This window comes from Bidens hawaiensis, unplaced genomic scaffold (assembly GCF_021521415.1).
Source record: "Bidens hawaiensis isolate Kalapana, Puna unplaced genomic scaffold, B.hawaiensis_p1.1 tig00006734_1, whole genome shotgun sequence".
Lineage (NCBI taxonomy): Eukaryota > Viridiplantae > Streptophyta > Magnoliopsida > Asterales > Asteraceae > Bidens > Bidens hawaiensis.
The window spans coordinates 18,829-34,047 of NW_027491459.1; the positions used below are offsets into that span (position 1 = coordinate 18,829).

At 42.9% G+C, this 15,219-nt stretch overlaps 1 pseudogene; it reads left to right on the forward strand.

The window, feature by feature from the left end:
• Nucleotides 1-11,447: 11,447 nt before the first annotated feature.
• LOC143633464 (DNA polymerase pseudogene) lies at nt 11,448-14,028 on the forward strand (annotated as a pseudogene).
• The last annotated feature ends 1,191 nt before the right edge of the window (nt 14,029-15,219 follow it).

The following is a 15,219-nucleotide window of genomic DNA, read 5'->3' on the forward strand; positions in this document are numbered from 1 at the left end:
AGTTTTAAATCTTAATGCGGGCATTCCTCCCTCACATGCATTTGCAGCAGATTCTTACTAAGACCGGTAATCCCCATAGACACGGCCATTCTCGGTATCTTCACTGTTGCCCCTCTTCTCAAAGCCTTTCGAATACCCCTTCCTACTTCTTCATCCTAGCTCTCCAACTGACTGTCTGACTCCAGCTTTCATTTCAGTTACTGATTCGCCTATCCTCTCCCTTCCGGTTGAACTAGTTTTTATTCCTCTATCTAGGCCAACATTCATTCTAAGACTTTCACCAGCAAGGGCTGAAAGAGAAGAGCAGGGGGTGGTAGGCTTAGTAGGGCTCGAACCTACAATATCACCGTTATGAGCGGTACGTTTCAACCAATTAAACTATAAGCCCCTTCAACCAATTAAACTATAAGCCCCTACGGATCTCTACATGCAATTCGCTCACTTCGGGAAGAGCGAACGGAAAGAGGAGGCCTTTGCTCTATCTGCTTCTTCCTCTCCCCAGGAATGAACAATTGAAAAAGAAAAAATTCTAAATATCTTTTTTTTAGATAGATAAAGAATTCTATTATATATATATAGAAATGTCTTTTTTAATCTAGAAAAATGAAGTTAAGCAAGCGGCCCTTTCGCGACTCAAACTGCCGGTACAGTTTCCGGCTCGCAACCGGGCGGAGGCTCTCTATTTGCTTGCAATGCCGGCTCTTCGCCTTTAGTTAGAAGTAGAAGTAGAGGGCGCCGTTTGCCCCCCACACTTCCTAAAAAGTAAAAAGTATGGATGAAGTAAGAAAAAGTACAAAAGGAATGATAAAAAAAAACTTGGTTACGGGAACCGAAGGTTAGGCCAATTTAGTATAGCTACACCTATAAAAGTGTATTCCTACCCTTTCCCCTTTCTGTCAATGTTGCCAATTCCCAGAAGACTAATGTACCCTCGTGTATACAGTTGTCCAACTACTTTCTTCCTCCGACTTCTTTAGCCACTTCCGGCTTCCCCACTTCCGCATCTGTCGTATTCGGGAGAGCTTGCTTCGTGGCGGAGCATTTAGCAATGCTAGCAGCCTGGTGAGGGCTGGCTGTCTGGGGACATTTTAAGGTAGGGCCTGCTGGGCTTGCTTCTCATGAGATTGGGTAAGGGAATCGGAAATGGCTCATAAACCGGGCGGTCGGGCTTTTGGGCACACGGAAAAGGGGAAGTAGATGGAGGGTGCTTCTCAGCTAGAGTTGGGGGTGGGGTCGCTTTAGTGGCTAGGGTGAGTCTTCCTACACGGCTGGACGCCCGGCTCTAGACGAAGCTGAGGGGGTTACCACCACATCCTCTCCCGATAGACTCGAAGCTCTTCTTAGTCAGGCGTGGTAGAAAATCTTCTCTCAAAAAGATACAGACCAGAGATGACAGAGGAAGGTATTCGGTTCAAAAAAGATACGGCAGTCAGAACAGCTTCAGTCCAAAATTGACTAAGGACAGAAGCAAGCTACAAGCATTAGCAACCGCTTTCGTTTAATCTTTCAAAAAATCAAAAAGAAAAAAAGAATTTTTTTTCTTTTTTCGTTTTTGAGTGATTTTTAGAAGAGAGAAAGAGTAGAAACAAAGGGTACGCTCTCTAGAAGATTTGCTCGGAGCTGTTCACTTTCGCTCGGTCGACTGGTATCTTGAAACCTCTTCGCTTGCGAGGGCAGGAGTGGAAACATCTGAGAGAGCGCTTCGCGAAAGAAGCGTGTGGCGCGGTGAAGGGTTCCCGTTGGGGTTTCCAGCTCTCCCGGTCTCCACCTACTTGTGGAAGAGGGGGGTGAGTTGATATTAAGGCGTCAAGGCGCTCGAAGAAGGCCACTAGTGGAAGCAACCGATGCTTTGGTCATTCAGTTGACTCCTTGCTGCTAGTCCGTGCTTGCTGTCATGCTGGCAAAAGCGGGGCTTTCGGTCGGTTTTACATACTATTGGATTTGAACCAATGACTCTCGCCGTATGAAAGCGATACTCTAACCGCTGAGTCAAGTCAGAGAAAATAGACCCCTAGAAGTAGAAGAGAAAGCCGCGCAACCAAAGTTCCCCTTACTATACAAGGGGGGGCGGAGTGCTAAGAAAGAGAAAGCGTTATCACTATACGAAATGAAGCAGCGGCTAGCACGCTAAGCTAAGATCAACCACTTGGAGAACGCGGAGCCTTTCTTTCTCGGTCGTCTGTCTTAATAAGTTAAGCGGATTCCAATTCATGTGGTCGTTCTCTGTTGCATTGGTGTTTTCACTCCCCACTCTCCACCCTAACAAATGTTTCCACTATATCTCAGGAGTAGTCAAAGGAAGTACGGCGGGTCCGAGTAGGAAAAAATGAACTAAGAATTAGGGCATAGAACAATGGATCAATTCATTCAACAAGATCCGTTCGGATCAGACCAGGATGAATGGGATTGGTTTGACCTCTCGCTCGGAATTAACCCGCCGCCGACAGATGTCTCATGCCACGTTTCGTGAACAGCTATGCCCGAGAATGAATGAATTGTGATATAGCGCCGAATAAGTCACAGCTCTCCGACTTGAAATCCATAAAGGACTTTAAGTCGGGAATAGAGCTGTGGTAAGCAATAAAGATTGCCCCTGACTCTCTCTCTATAAAAAAAGCCCTTCTTAATTCTTAACTGAATAAGGCTTCGGCCCTATGGAGTAAAGGGAAGTGCAGATCTGGAGTGTTTGGACGAGAAAGAAAGGCTTTGCAGCAAGCGGAGTTGTACCGAAATGGATTTTCTGGGCATACGAGAAAAGAATCCAGTCGAGCATATTTGTTTGCTAGTTTCTTGATCCCGTATTTTTATTAAGATATTTCCGGCTTTTTGGCCGTATCTTGCTCCTTTCTTTCGCCTCAGCAGTGAGCGCTACAAGATCTGATTCAACTGAATAGGGGACTTGGATATGCTCTTGCTCCCGGCAGATATGCTGGGCGAGATAGTGAAAAAGGGGGAAAGATGACTCTATGGCTGAGGGGAGGAGAGAAAGAACGCATATGGATATTATGTCTGTCGGAGGTTCGAGAATCTATGAAAGGACATCTAAAGCTAAGGTTACGAAGTAAAGGAAGTCCGAGAGAAGTGGTGATCTCATCTTGCTTGCTGGGAGAGAGGAAGCTTCCGGACCACCTTTTCCAGCCAGATAGCGAGCGATCACTCAGCAACGAACACTAACTGAAAGCGGCCGGGAATGAGTACCTATCCCTTACGGGAATCAAACCCGTGTCTTCGACATGAAAAGACGATGTCCTAACCACTGGACGAAAGGGACCAAAAAGCCATTCTTCATATACCGCTCCGTGGGCTCCGAGAATAGAAGTGGTTCGTTTTCTTTCTATACGAAATTAAAGATTTCGTTTGTGTTCATGTTGGCGATTTCAGATGTCAATTCGGCGGTTCGTCCTCCCTTCCTACGGGTTCCCCCACCCCCTGAATAAGTAAGGCCCCGCTCTTTCTAAGAAAAAAAGAGGGGCGAAGGGCCCGTTTGAAGTGGCGAAGGCCTATGCTACAGTAAGAAAAAAAGTAGGTTTCGGTTACGAAGTCACTTAGTCGAACTATAAAGAAAGAGAGGCTAAGGTTACGAAGTAAGGTCAACTGGTTAAGGAAAGCTCAGGTTATGAAAAAGTTTAGCCATTAATGAATTAATTAAGTAGTAGTGAGACGGAGTTGCGTCAGCTGTGGATATAGACTAGGCTAAGGGGCGGACTTCATCTCTTCTATTCTCTTCACTTACACCTTACACTTCTGCTGAGTCTAACGAGGCTCAGGTGCGGAGCCTTCCGCTGTCACTGTGGAGCGAGACTGCACAAAGGTAGAACATCATAGAAACTTCGCTGACTTTCTCATAAACCTTGATTTCGCTACGCTCAATAAGAAGCCGGAATAGCTTAAATTGGTTCGTGTTCCGTTTCCAAAGTCAGTCGTCTTTACCCAAGTGTGAACTTCAGATGACTCTCAAGCGGTTCCATTCCTTCTTACTGTACTTCTGGGTCAACCCAACCCGAATGGGAAGAAGGGGGTCAGCCAAACAGCGGTCCACTTTGTACGTTTGCTGAGCAGACCAATCAGGCATTTTTTTCTTTTTTTTTCTTTTTTTCTGTTTTTCTTTTCATTTTAAGGAAGGGAACTTCTCACCGAAGGAGGTAGTAGGAATGAAGGAGGCGGGATTGAAAAAATTAGTCATTCACAACCACTGATGAAGGATTCCTCTAAAAGTTAAGGATTAGTAATCTTTTTTAGAAATCGAATGGATTCGGTCTTATACATACGCGAGGAAGGTAATCAAAAAAGAAAGAAGAGGAGTTCTTCTTTCTTTTATCACTTAGGAGCCCTGTGAGATGAAAGTCTCATGCACGGTTTTGAATGAGAGAAAGAAGTGAGGAATCCTCTTTTCGACTCTAACTCTCCCACTCCAGTCGTTGCTTTTCTTTCTGTTACTTCGAAAGTAGCTGCTTCAGCTTCAGCCACTCGAGGGGAATCCGTAAATCTGAGGAGCATGCCGCAACAAAAGGATGGTCCCCTATGCATTTCATTCTTTTCGGAAGGGAAAAAAAGAAGTACCCCCATCATAGTGAACCTCTCCTTGTGATCGGGATGAGGTAGATGCCTCCCAGCCGGGGGGCGGATCGAATCGGAGTTTCCTTAGGTAGCCACCGACCTACAGTTATCCTTAAACTTCCGTGCTTGGTGGAGAAGAAGCGAACAAAGGTACGCTCGCGCTGTCTTGTTCTCTGTCGCGAACTGGGATCGTTCGCCAGCTAGGTCAGATTGGAGCAACATTGTATGAGAACATATTACCCATATTCGGGGACAAGGGGCGAAACGACCTCTCGATCTACTTACTGCAGCCCAGGAATGAAAACGTCGTCTAGGCGTTACCTGTTGCTCCGATCTCCCCTACGCCTAGGACGTTGTCTGGGCCCACCAAGAGCCATAGTTAGTTGCTGTTTCTTTTTGGTAGTTTTTTCTCGTTGTTGATACCGGCAAGACCCAGCCAGATGATGTCTGCTGGTTGGTAGTGAGAGATTTCCTACTTTTCCGGGTTGGTAAGGCGAAATGGGGCCACCCTAGCCCATTGAGTGCTCTACCTCGGGCCATCGACATCATACGCTCTACTGAAATAGATTTCGCGGAAAACCAGCTATATCCGATCTTGGTTGGCCTTTCACCCCTAGCCACAAGTCATCCCCGTATTTTGTCACATACGTGGGTTCGGTCCTCCAAGGCCTGTTAGAGCTCTCTTCAACCTGCTCATGGCTAGATCGATCGGTTTCGGTTCAAATAGGAAGAACTAGAAGATTCCACCTCTGGAAAGCGCCTACACCTAATGGCTTAAGCCGTTGTTCCCATTTCCTTGCTGACCCATCATGCAAAAGGTACGCCGTTAGAGTGACTGCGCTTGACTAATATAGAAAGTCAAGGCTCTAAGCTCCGCTCCTTCGACTGATTGTTCGCATCGGATCTCAGGTTCTCTATTGCACTCCCTAAATAGTGTTCTTTTAACCTTTCCCTCGCGGTACTTGTACGCTATCGGTCATTGAGGAATACTTAGGCTTAGAGGGTGGTCCCTTTTTCTCGCGTAAAAGCAATCAGAATTCAAACACGCCGCGTTTTACTGGGAAGGATCGAACCATGGGAACGAATCTACAGGGCTATCACCTTATTTGGCCAGATCTTCCTACCTTTTCACAATTACAGTTCACAGCGCCCTTGACTAAACTAATCTAATAGAAAGTCAAGGGGCTTGAAAGCTTACCTGATTATTAGAGAAAGGTTTGGAACCCTAGTTTTGGAGTTTTCGCCCCAACCTAGGTTAGCCACCGGAGGCAAGCGTTAGACCGTAGCTTGCTGCTGAAAAACGTAATAGGCTAGCGCAGCTTGCTACGCTCTTCAAGCTCCGCCCCCCTTACTCAACGTCTTCATCTATAAAGAAAGCCCTTTCTCCAGAAGAGAAGAAGGTAAGCTTTCAAACGGACCCATATTTTTCCACCGCGACGTGCATTTCGTGTCATTGCTCGTCGACCCGCTTCTATTTGTCTAGATATGATCCAAGCGGGTTCAAGTGCCTGAAGAGCGTATTTACCAAAACAAATAGTATTACCTCGATAAGACATTCCCTTCATTCTTCCTCTATGTTGTTTACGGAATCTGGTTCTTTTGGTGTTATAGTTGATGGTTTTTTTTGAATTCCATCTCTACTACAGAACCGGACGTGAGAGTTTCTTCTCATCCAGCTCCTCGCGAATAAATCAATTCAAATTCAAGATTTTGAATTCAATTCAGATAGAAAATAATTTGAATTAACTTTAATAATTAATATACTGAATCATGGATTTCATTTAATCTAGATTAAATATATTATTAATTTGTATATCTTGTTTTTATCGATAACTAAATATAAATATATTAAATAACTATTTTTTCTTATATTTATCTATTTTTTATTTATCTATTTTAAAATGTTTTATAATGTTAAAAGAATGTTTTATAATGTTAAAACAAATCTTTCTTTTGTTTTACTCTTTATCGTATTGGATTGACCCAATTTTAGCAATCCAGAAAATAAAGTTTTCGCGGGCGAATATTTACTCTTTCAATTTCTATTTCAGTTCTCTCGTTAGTTCATAATTTTTCCGAATAGATGAATTGGTCTCTGGCCGGTTCCGCCATCCCGATCAATGAATCATTCAAATTCTTTTTCACTAAAATCTTTTGAATTCACAGGTTCCATCGTTCCCATCGCTTCTTCTTTTTTCGTTTTTGAGTGATTTTTAGAAGAGAGAAAGAGTAGAAACAAAGGGTACGCTCTCTAGAAGATTTGCTCGGAGCTGTTCACTTTCGCTCGGTCGACTGGTATCTTGAAACCTCTTCGCTTGCGGGGGCAGGAGTGGAAACATCTGAGAGAGCGCTTCGCGAAAGAAGCGTGTGGCGCGGTGAAGGGTTCCCGTTGGGGTTTCCTGCTCTCCCGGTCTCCACCTACTTGTGGAAGAGGGGGGTGAGTTGATATTAAGGTAGCCAACCAGCGTACCTCATTGTCACTTCACCCCTCTCCTTTCAGTCGAGTGTCAACTCCTTAGCTTTGGTTTTAGCCCCTTTTCATAATAAGGTATGCGCTTGATGTTGAAATTCTAGCTCTAATGATATAGTTCCTAGTCTTAGTTTATGTTTCTCACACCCGGCTGGCCTATCTCTCAAGCGAAACAGTTCAGGAGGTATTTCTCAATCAAAGGGAGTCCGAGCACACTCCTTCGGGTACCATTCCTTACCTGTCGAGCTACTTTGTTCTTCTGGAAGTGAAAATCCCTATTGACCTTTGAGCAGGGTCAGGCTCTTGAGATTGTTGGGTATGACCAGCCATATTTGAAAGAAGGTGAATGGATAAGACGAATACTGGGATATTGAAATAGACGATCTCAATTCGCAGAGGAAATGAGAGAATGGTTCCGTGAAAGCAAGAAGCTTACTAAACATATTACACTCACTAGGAAGGTTTGTTCAAGTCAATAAGTGGTAAGGTCTCGCTTAAGTGTGGTATCTCCCTCTCAATAGTTGTAGGAACATCTTTGTGCACAACTGATTGTATTAGAGAATAGGTTCCATCTATTACCCAAGACCGAGGTCTTCTTGGACTGTCTGATTTCACCCGCACAGCTTGAATCAAGCTAGAGAACCTCTCTTCCCATAAAAAGGTGGATTGGTACAACTCCACCTTTTTAGCTAATCTTCAAAGTTTATCGATTGAGACAGCGGCAGGCCCAAAGAGCTCTACAGTAGTGCCTTGCGAGATCGTAGCTCGTTCACCTAAGATGGAAAAGCACTTGGTTGAAAGCCTAGCAACGAGAAAAAAAGAGTCCCATGCATCCTTTAGTCAACAACCATTAGTAAAGAATAGGATCAGACCAAGTGCGAGATTGGATCAAAAATAACGTATAGAAAGGATTTGCAACAGAGAGCCTCAACAGCAGCTCTTAACCCACACTTTTTGCTAGTCAATTGCATTTCAAGTTCCCGCACAGTTGATCCAGCAAAAAATAGAATCTAGTCTCTGTGAGTCTATACCAATATTACACTTTCTTTAAATACTTTTTATAGGTTATAAGGAAGCCTAATTTCCTAGGAAGAGAAGCGTGAGGAAAAAGAACAGGGAATAAAGGAGAAAAGGAGGATGGAAGGGGACGTGTAAGCATGAAGGCGGATACTCAGGTCAATCTTGGTAGTGAATAGGTCATTGGAGAGGAGAATCTTTCTATAGATGAAGCAAGCGGGTACAAGATCGAAAAGAATGCGTTGCATGGAAAAGTGAGATGTCCAAGATATTAAGAACGAGGGGAAGAATCGATGAGGAATCTAGACTAGAGAAGAATCTAGAACATTAAATCGTGAATGAAAAAGAAAAAGCGTGAGGAGAATGATCAACTCGAGATGTTTGAAGGTGCAAAACTAATAGGGGCCAGAGCTGCTACAATTGCTTCAGCGGGAGCTGCTATCGGTATTGGAAACGTCCTTAGTTCCTCGATTCATTCCGTGGCTCGGAATCCATCATTGGCTAAACAATCATTTGGTTATGCCATTTTGGGCTTTGCTCTAACCGAAGCTATTGCATCGTTTGCCCCAATGATGGCCTTTCTGATCTCATCCGTATTCCGATCAAAGAATCAAAGAAAGAAGGTTGAAGTTTCATAAAGCAAGCACCTCTTTCCAGCCTTAGTCAAATAGCCACCGGAGGCAAGGGGCGCAGTTCTTAAACAGAAGAATGGCGAGATAGAGGAAATGATTCAAATTCAAGAAAAAAAGAGTCGAATTGGAAGTCAAGTAAGAAGGAAGGAGGCTAGCCCCCGAAAATGCTCCGCTCCTAGGTTCTTTTGTCGTTGGGGCTTACACCTTGTGACTCATTCATTCGGCAGAGCGTTCCTCGGGCGTCGATCAATCCTGAATCACAGGCCGCTCTGTCATTGTCTGATTTTTGGTTGTCTGATCACACTCGAAATTATGTATCTACTTATCATATTTTTGCCCCTGCTCGGTAGTTCCGTAGCAGGTTTTTTCGGACGTTTTCTAGGATCAGAAGGAACCGCTATAATGATCACTACGTGCGTTTCATTCTCTTCGATCTTATCTTTGATTGCTTTTTATGAAGTCTCACTGGGAGCTAGTGCTTGCTATCTAAGTATAGCTCCATGGATCTCATCGGAAATGTTTGATGCTTCTTGGGGCTTCTTTGGCGACCGTGAAGTCACCGGATGAATTGCCGAGTAGATAGATCAGATCCGGACGCGGCTGTTGCTCTGCGGCGATACGGACTCGACCCGCTCATACCCACCCCGGGGCACCATAGCATGTCGGGAATAAGGGGGGACATACTGGACGTAACCACTCCCTTGGTTGGGGGCTGTGCCGCCCCGCCTTTCGATCGATACACCTACTAATAAAAGGGGCAGGCCCGCACGCCTTCTTTGAGACTACTAAGGCAGGCGGTGGACTCTTTTATTAGGGAAGGGAAGAAGGGGCCTAAGCACGGCAGATGCCGTACACTTGAGTGGAAAAGGAAAGCGAGACCTTACCTCTTTTTCCAGGCCTGTTCGGACATACGGTTCCCCCGGAAGATCAAATTGATTCTGTACTTTCAATAGCTGTTCCCGAATTTAGGGAGACCCCTACGTTCAGATCGGTGCTTCAGGAGATCATAAACAATTTTTCACTAGGGGTTGGTTGCCCCTCAAAAATGATATTTGGATTCGGTGGGTTCATAAGGACTTCAGTTGTTGACTTCTTTTACTTACTACTTTATTTTTAGTAATAGTAAGCAGGACTTGAGAAGTCTTGTTTTACGCCAGACTTCTTTGGCGGTGTATATGGTTGGTTGTTGACCAACGGAAAGAAAGGGATTGTGTTAACTTTGTTCCACAATTGAGTAAGTAAGAGGACAACAAGCAAAGAGTTATGCTTTCATTTCTTTGTTGAGATTGAAATAAAGTTCTTTAAAAAGGGGGTAGGTATAATGAACGCAGGCCAAAGTCAAGAAAAGGACTTCCTTACTTTTAGTCTTAATTACTAGTAATTTGAAGCGAAAACGGTTTTTGTTTTTTTGCACTCGGTTACTTCGTCTTAAGTAAAGTGAAGTTTACTTTTTTTATTCGGAACTCTTAGTCGAGCTGATGCCGAGATCTTTCTTTGTTCGAGGTTCAAGAGGAAGAAGAGAAGAGGAACCACTGCCCAATGGTGCTTTTACGAAAGTACGGTCACCGGTGGCTAATACCTTCTCGACACTATCGAACCTGAAATCCACTCTCAATCGCTCTTTTTTTAGTTGGCGGGCAAGGTTTCCTACCCACTGGCTACTGGCTACCGCTAAGGAGGTACAGTGTAGCTACTGCAGCTACAGTTGGATAGCTAGACCATCTACCCTATGTTTCAAACTTGTTAAACCTGGTGGTCAAACCGATAGAACATTGTTTAAACCATACTTGTGAGAGTGACTGTCTTACGCTACAGTAGCTACTGCTGCTACTGTCTTACTGTGTACAGGAACTGTGTGTGACTGTAGCTACCCGACCCCAAGTGAGGTACTTGTTACCGCTCCTCAGGTGGTTAGTGAAATGCTTCTCAGGTGAGGAGTATGAACGAGATAATACTGATTGAATCAGAATATTATTTTAATCGACTTAATTAGAAGCTCTAATAACTATGAAAAATTGATGGTATTTCAACCACGATAATCTTGGTTGGTACCAAACCCGATAGTGATTCTTTCGATTCGTATTAGAGTGATGGCCCCTGTTTCACTAATAGCTGGGAAGGGAATACGTCCTCCAATCGGCATGTGTTAACCATTTTCTATTCTTTGGATGAAATGTCGAGATTCAAGAGAAGATGGATCGGGTCTTCTATTAAGATGGACCTTGAAGCAATCATTGTCATTGTGGATTTGGGGGTTCTAAACCAGAGGAGAGGCAGAGGTAGCGAAAGAAGAGAAGCTTACTCTATTCCAGAAGCAGGAATAGCGGGACGGAGACAGCTACTTTGAGAATGAGAGGAGTCTTGCATTAGTAAAGGAAAGCACCTTTCTTAGTTATTAGTAAGGTTGTAGACTTCTTGAAGCGGAACTACTAGAAGTGAAAAGGCATGCTGTGGCGGACTTAAATAAACCTTAGTTGAAAAAATGATTTTTTCTTGGTGGACCAGAAAGAAATTATTGACCTTGATATAACTTTATACCGGAGTAAATGAAGACTCCTAGAATGGCACGCACGAAGAAGCCTACTCAGAGTAGGAATCCCGCACATTATAAAAAAAGGAAAATGGACCTGCAACTACCTTAGACTTTCTTTAAGGAAGATTGCAAATAAGAGCTGATCCTATAATTGTAATAGTAAGATTAGGATCCCGACTCATCTGTAAATTTAAGGCATATAAGGTAAATACTTAGATATAGGGAACTCCTCCCGGTGATGTCAGAGGAATTGATTGATGTCGAACCTATAATAGCTAGTTCTGTTAGAAAGATCAAACATAGTAAGCAGAACTATCTAGGTTATATAACTGCTCTTAAAAAGACGAGCAAGGGGATGAAAGCATTCATGGTGTCCGATCTCAAGACGATCCTGATCAATAACGAACATAGGGTTTATGCTGGTGGTCTCAAGGTTGTTCATCCGGGTAAAGACATCAAGGATGGTCTAATTTATACCTACTTCATTGAAGACTACTCATTCATTGAATCCTTTGAAGAAAGGAGTAAAAAGGTGCTGAATGACTTGGTCAACAAGATCATTTCAATGGTGAAGAAAGAGAAGGCTAATACTGTCTATTTTCACAACTTCTCTAGATTTGATGGGATTCTCCTGCTAAAACACCTAGTATGCCATCATTGCTACACGCTTAAACCACTGATGAGGAACAATAGGCTTTACGAGTTATCAGTCTATTCTGATAAGAGGATGTTATTTCGAATCAGAGACTCCTTGAATCTACTTCCAAGTTCTCTGAAAGAGCTAGCTAAGAGTCTATGCCCATCTCTTGGTAGTAAAGGAACAATCGATCACGAGAATGTGTCTCTAGACAATTTGGAAGATGATAGGGGGGACTTGATTGAGTATATGAAGCAGGATATCCTCCTTCTTGGTGGGATAACGCAGAAAGCACAAGAGATCTATTATCACAATTTTGGTTTGGATATCATTTCCAAGATCACGCTATCTTCACTAGCTCTAAGCATCTTTCGTTTGAGATATTATGATGAGGAAGATTGGCCTATCTACATACCAAATCAGAATAAAGACAGATTTATCAGGAAAGCATACTATGGTGGTCATACTGATTCATACAAACCATATGGTGAAAACCTTTACTATTATGACGTTAACTCACTCTATCCTTTTATAATGAAGGAATACCAAATGCCAGGTGGTGAACCAGTCTGGTATGGAGATATAAAAGACAAGGATTTAGATAGTTTGTGTGGCTTTATAGAGGCTTATGTGGTCTGTCGGAAGACAATCAATAAACCCTTTCTTCCCTATCGGGAAAAGAACGAGACACTGGTCTTTCCAACAGGTGAATTTCTAGGTGTTTACTATAGCGAAGAATTAAAGTATGCAAGAGATCTTGGCTACACCGTGCTCCCACTCTCAGGCTACATCTATGAGGAAAGGGAAAGCCCTTTCAAGGAGTTTGTTAGCTCACTATTTTCAAGTAGGTTAGAAGCTAAGAAAGCTGGTAATGAAGCTTTATCCTATGTGTACAAGACCCTGATGAACTCTGTTGGTGCATGTTTTGTAACAGATGATTTTTTGTGTTTGCTAGAATTGAGAGCAACGGTCAAAGGGGAGTCTGTTGGTGCATTTTGTGACCGTCGCTATGCAATTCTGATCAGCGGATACGATGTACGAAGTTAGGACAACTTCGCCATAGGCGAAGTTAGAACAACTTCGCCATAGGCGAAGTTGAAACAACTTCTGCCATAGACGAAGTTAGAACAACTTCGCCTACAGGCCCAAGCCCGTGAAGTTTATATATATATATGTGTGTCTTGTTTAGGTTTGAGAGATCCAGAAATTAAGAGAGTTTTTTTGTTCAGTTCAAGTAGCTAGAGAGAAACCTACCAAGAGAGTCGTGTGGGACGACCCGAGGTAGAGCTCACCTCGGGTCGGCCGTGTCATTTGTTTTCATGTTTGGTATGTAAGTGTTTCGGTTATTATATAAAAGATCTGCAGATGTGTTTATCCCATTCGTGTGTTTGTTCGTGTATGTGTTTGTGTGTAATCGTGTTCTTCATCTTCTACACCATAAACGAGTCTAGGAGGATTCCGCACTCCTAGACCTCGTGCGGATCTCGTATCGATCGGCGACGCCCCGGGGCGGGGGACTTACAAACTCACTATACGGTAGATTTGGTATTAACCCAACAAGCACTACAGCCGAGATCTGTGATCATGATCGATACAGAAGATTGATCAGGAAGGATCGTTTATCTTCGGTGAACCGCTTAACGAGGAGAAGTTCATAGTTGCCTATCATGTCAACACAGGCTCCACCTCTGAAGCATGGAACCCACCGAAGAACGGTGCTGTACAACTAGCTGCTGCTATCACAGCCTGTGCTAGGATCTATATGTACCCTTACATCTCAAGGGAGGACTGTTACTACACTGATACTGACTCGGTTGTGCTAGGACAGCCGCTCCCAGATGGATTGATATCTTCTTCGGTCTTAGGTATGTTTAAGCTAGAAGACAGGATCAAAGAGGGCTACTTTTTAGCCCCGAAATCTTATTGTTACACAACAGTGGAAGGCAAAGGTATTCTCAAGTACAAGGGTGCTGCTAAAAACCAGATCACACCTGAATGGTTTAAGTCACAGTATGCTAACCCGTCTCGTAAAGAACAGGTATCTGTTACAAACAACTTTGGTCGTGATTGGAAAACACTTACTGTTCATAAAAAAGAAGTACTATACCAGATAGGTATTAGTATGGGGATAAAGAGGTTAGCAGTCTTTATAGAGGATCTCTGGGTTGATCAGAACCAATAGAGATCAAAGATCTATCTAACTTTACACCCCAGTATAGTGAAATAATCTTATCCTTTCTAAGGAATGAATTGAATCAGTATATGGTAAATAGTACTATTCTCAGTGAGAGATTAACCCAGATGGATCGTGAGATGAAAAGCCTCGTTTCAGATAAAGATAGAGAGATATCTGAGATGAAAAGACAGATTGAAGAGATACGCAATCATATGAACAATCTCACTAAGAGTGATAAGGATACTAAAATCGAACAGAATACTAAGACCACCAAGCCCGATCAGAAAACTAAGACTGATAAGGTTACTAAGACGGCAAAGAAAACTTACAATCAAACTAAGACAGTCAAGAAGAAACCTCCGTGATCTTGTCATAAATGACAGATAGAGGTATGCTATAAAAGATTGATATTAAGGTTTAAGATGCTGCCAAAACGATTGATTCAATTCATCCGATCCTCTCTTTCCAGCTCTTGCCTCTCTGTCTGCATTGGTGTGGTACCTAGGCTTTCTGACTTTCCAGAACGTGCTATTCCCGTTCTAAACATCCAAACTTTCTTCTTCTTAACGGAAACGCAAGTACTATAAGTCGAGATATATACTATAGATATAAATTAGTCTGTCTCTAGTCTATACTAGAGGGAATTAAGGTATCTATTAGATAGGGTGTGGTGCTTAGTTAGATAGGGTGTGGTGCTTAGAAAATTCCCTGAATCTATAAACATCTATCTTCTTTTCAAATGTCTAATAAGATTAGATTGTTTCATGATTCTATGCATGTCCCCAGCTGATGTTTCTACTCCCAGCGAGAGAAACCTATCATAGCTGAGGTTGTCTAACGATGTTTTCATTCCAGGCTAAGACACCCGGTATTGAACTGGGAAATGCCATTGTTTGCATCCATGCTTGTCATCTAATCGTATATCAGTATTCCATAGGTAAAGACACCAGAGAAACAGAAACTGGGTAAATCCTTAGTTTATATCGTAAAAGAAAATAGAAAATGGATTCTTGGAAAGATGTTGTTTATGATTTAGTTAAGGCACGAGGTGATATGAGTCTTGTGAAAAGGTTAGAGGTATCAGATTTTCTTTATTTTGCATATAAGAACTGTAATAACACAGGAATCTTAATAACTGAGGAAGAATATCATAAAATCAAAGATCAAATTGATTGTGGTAAGTATGTTTTCAATTTT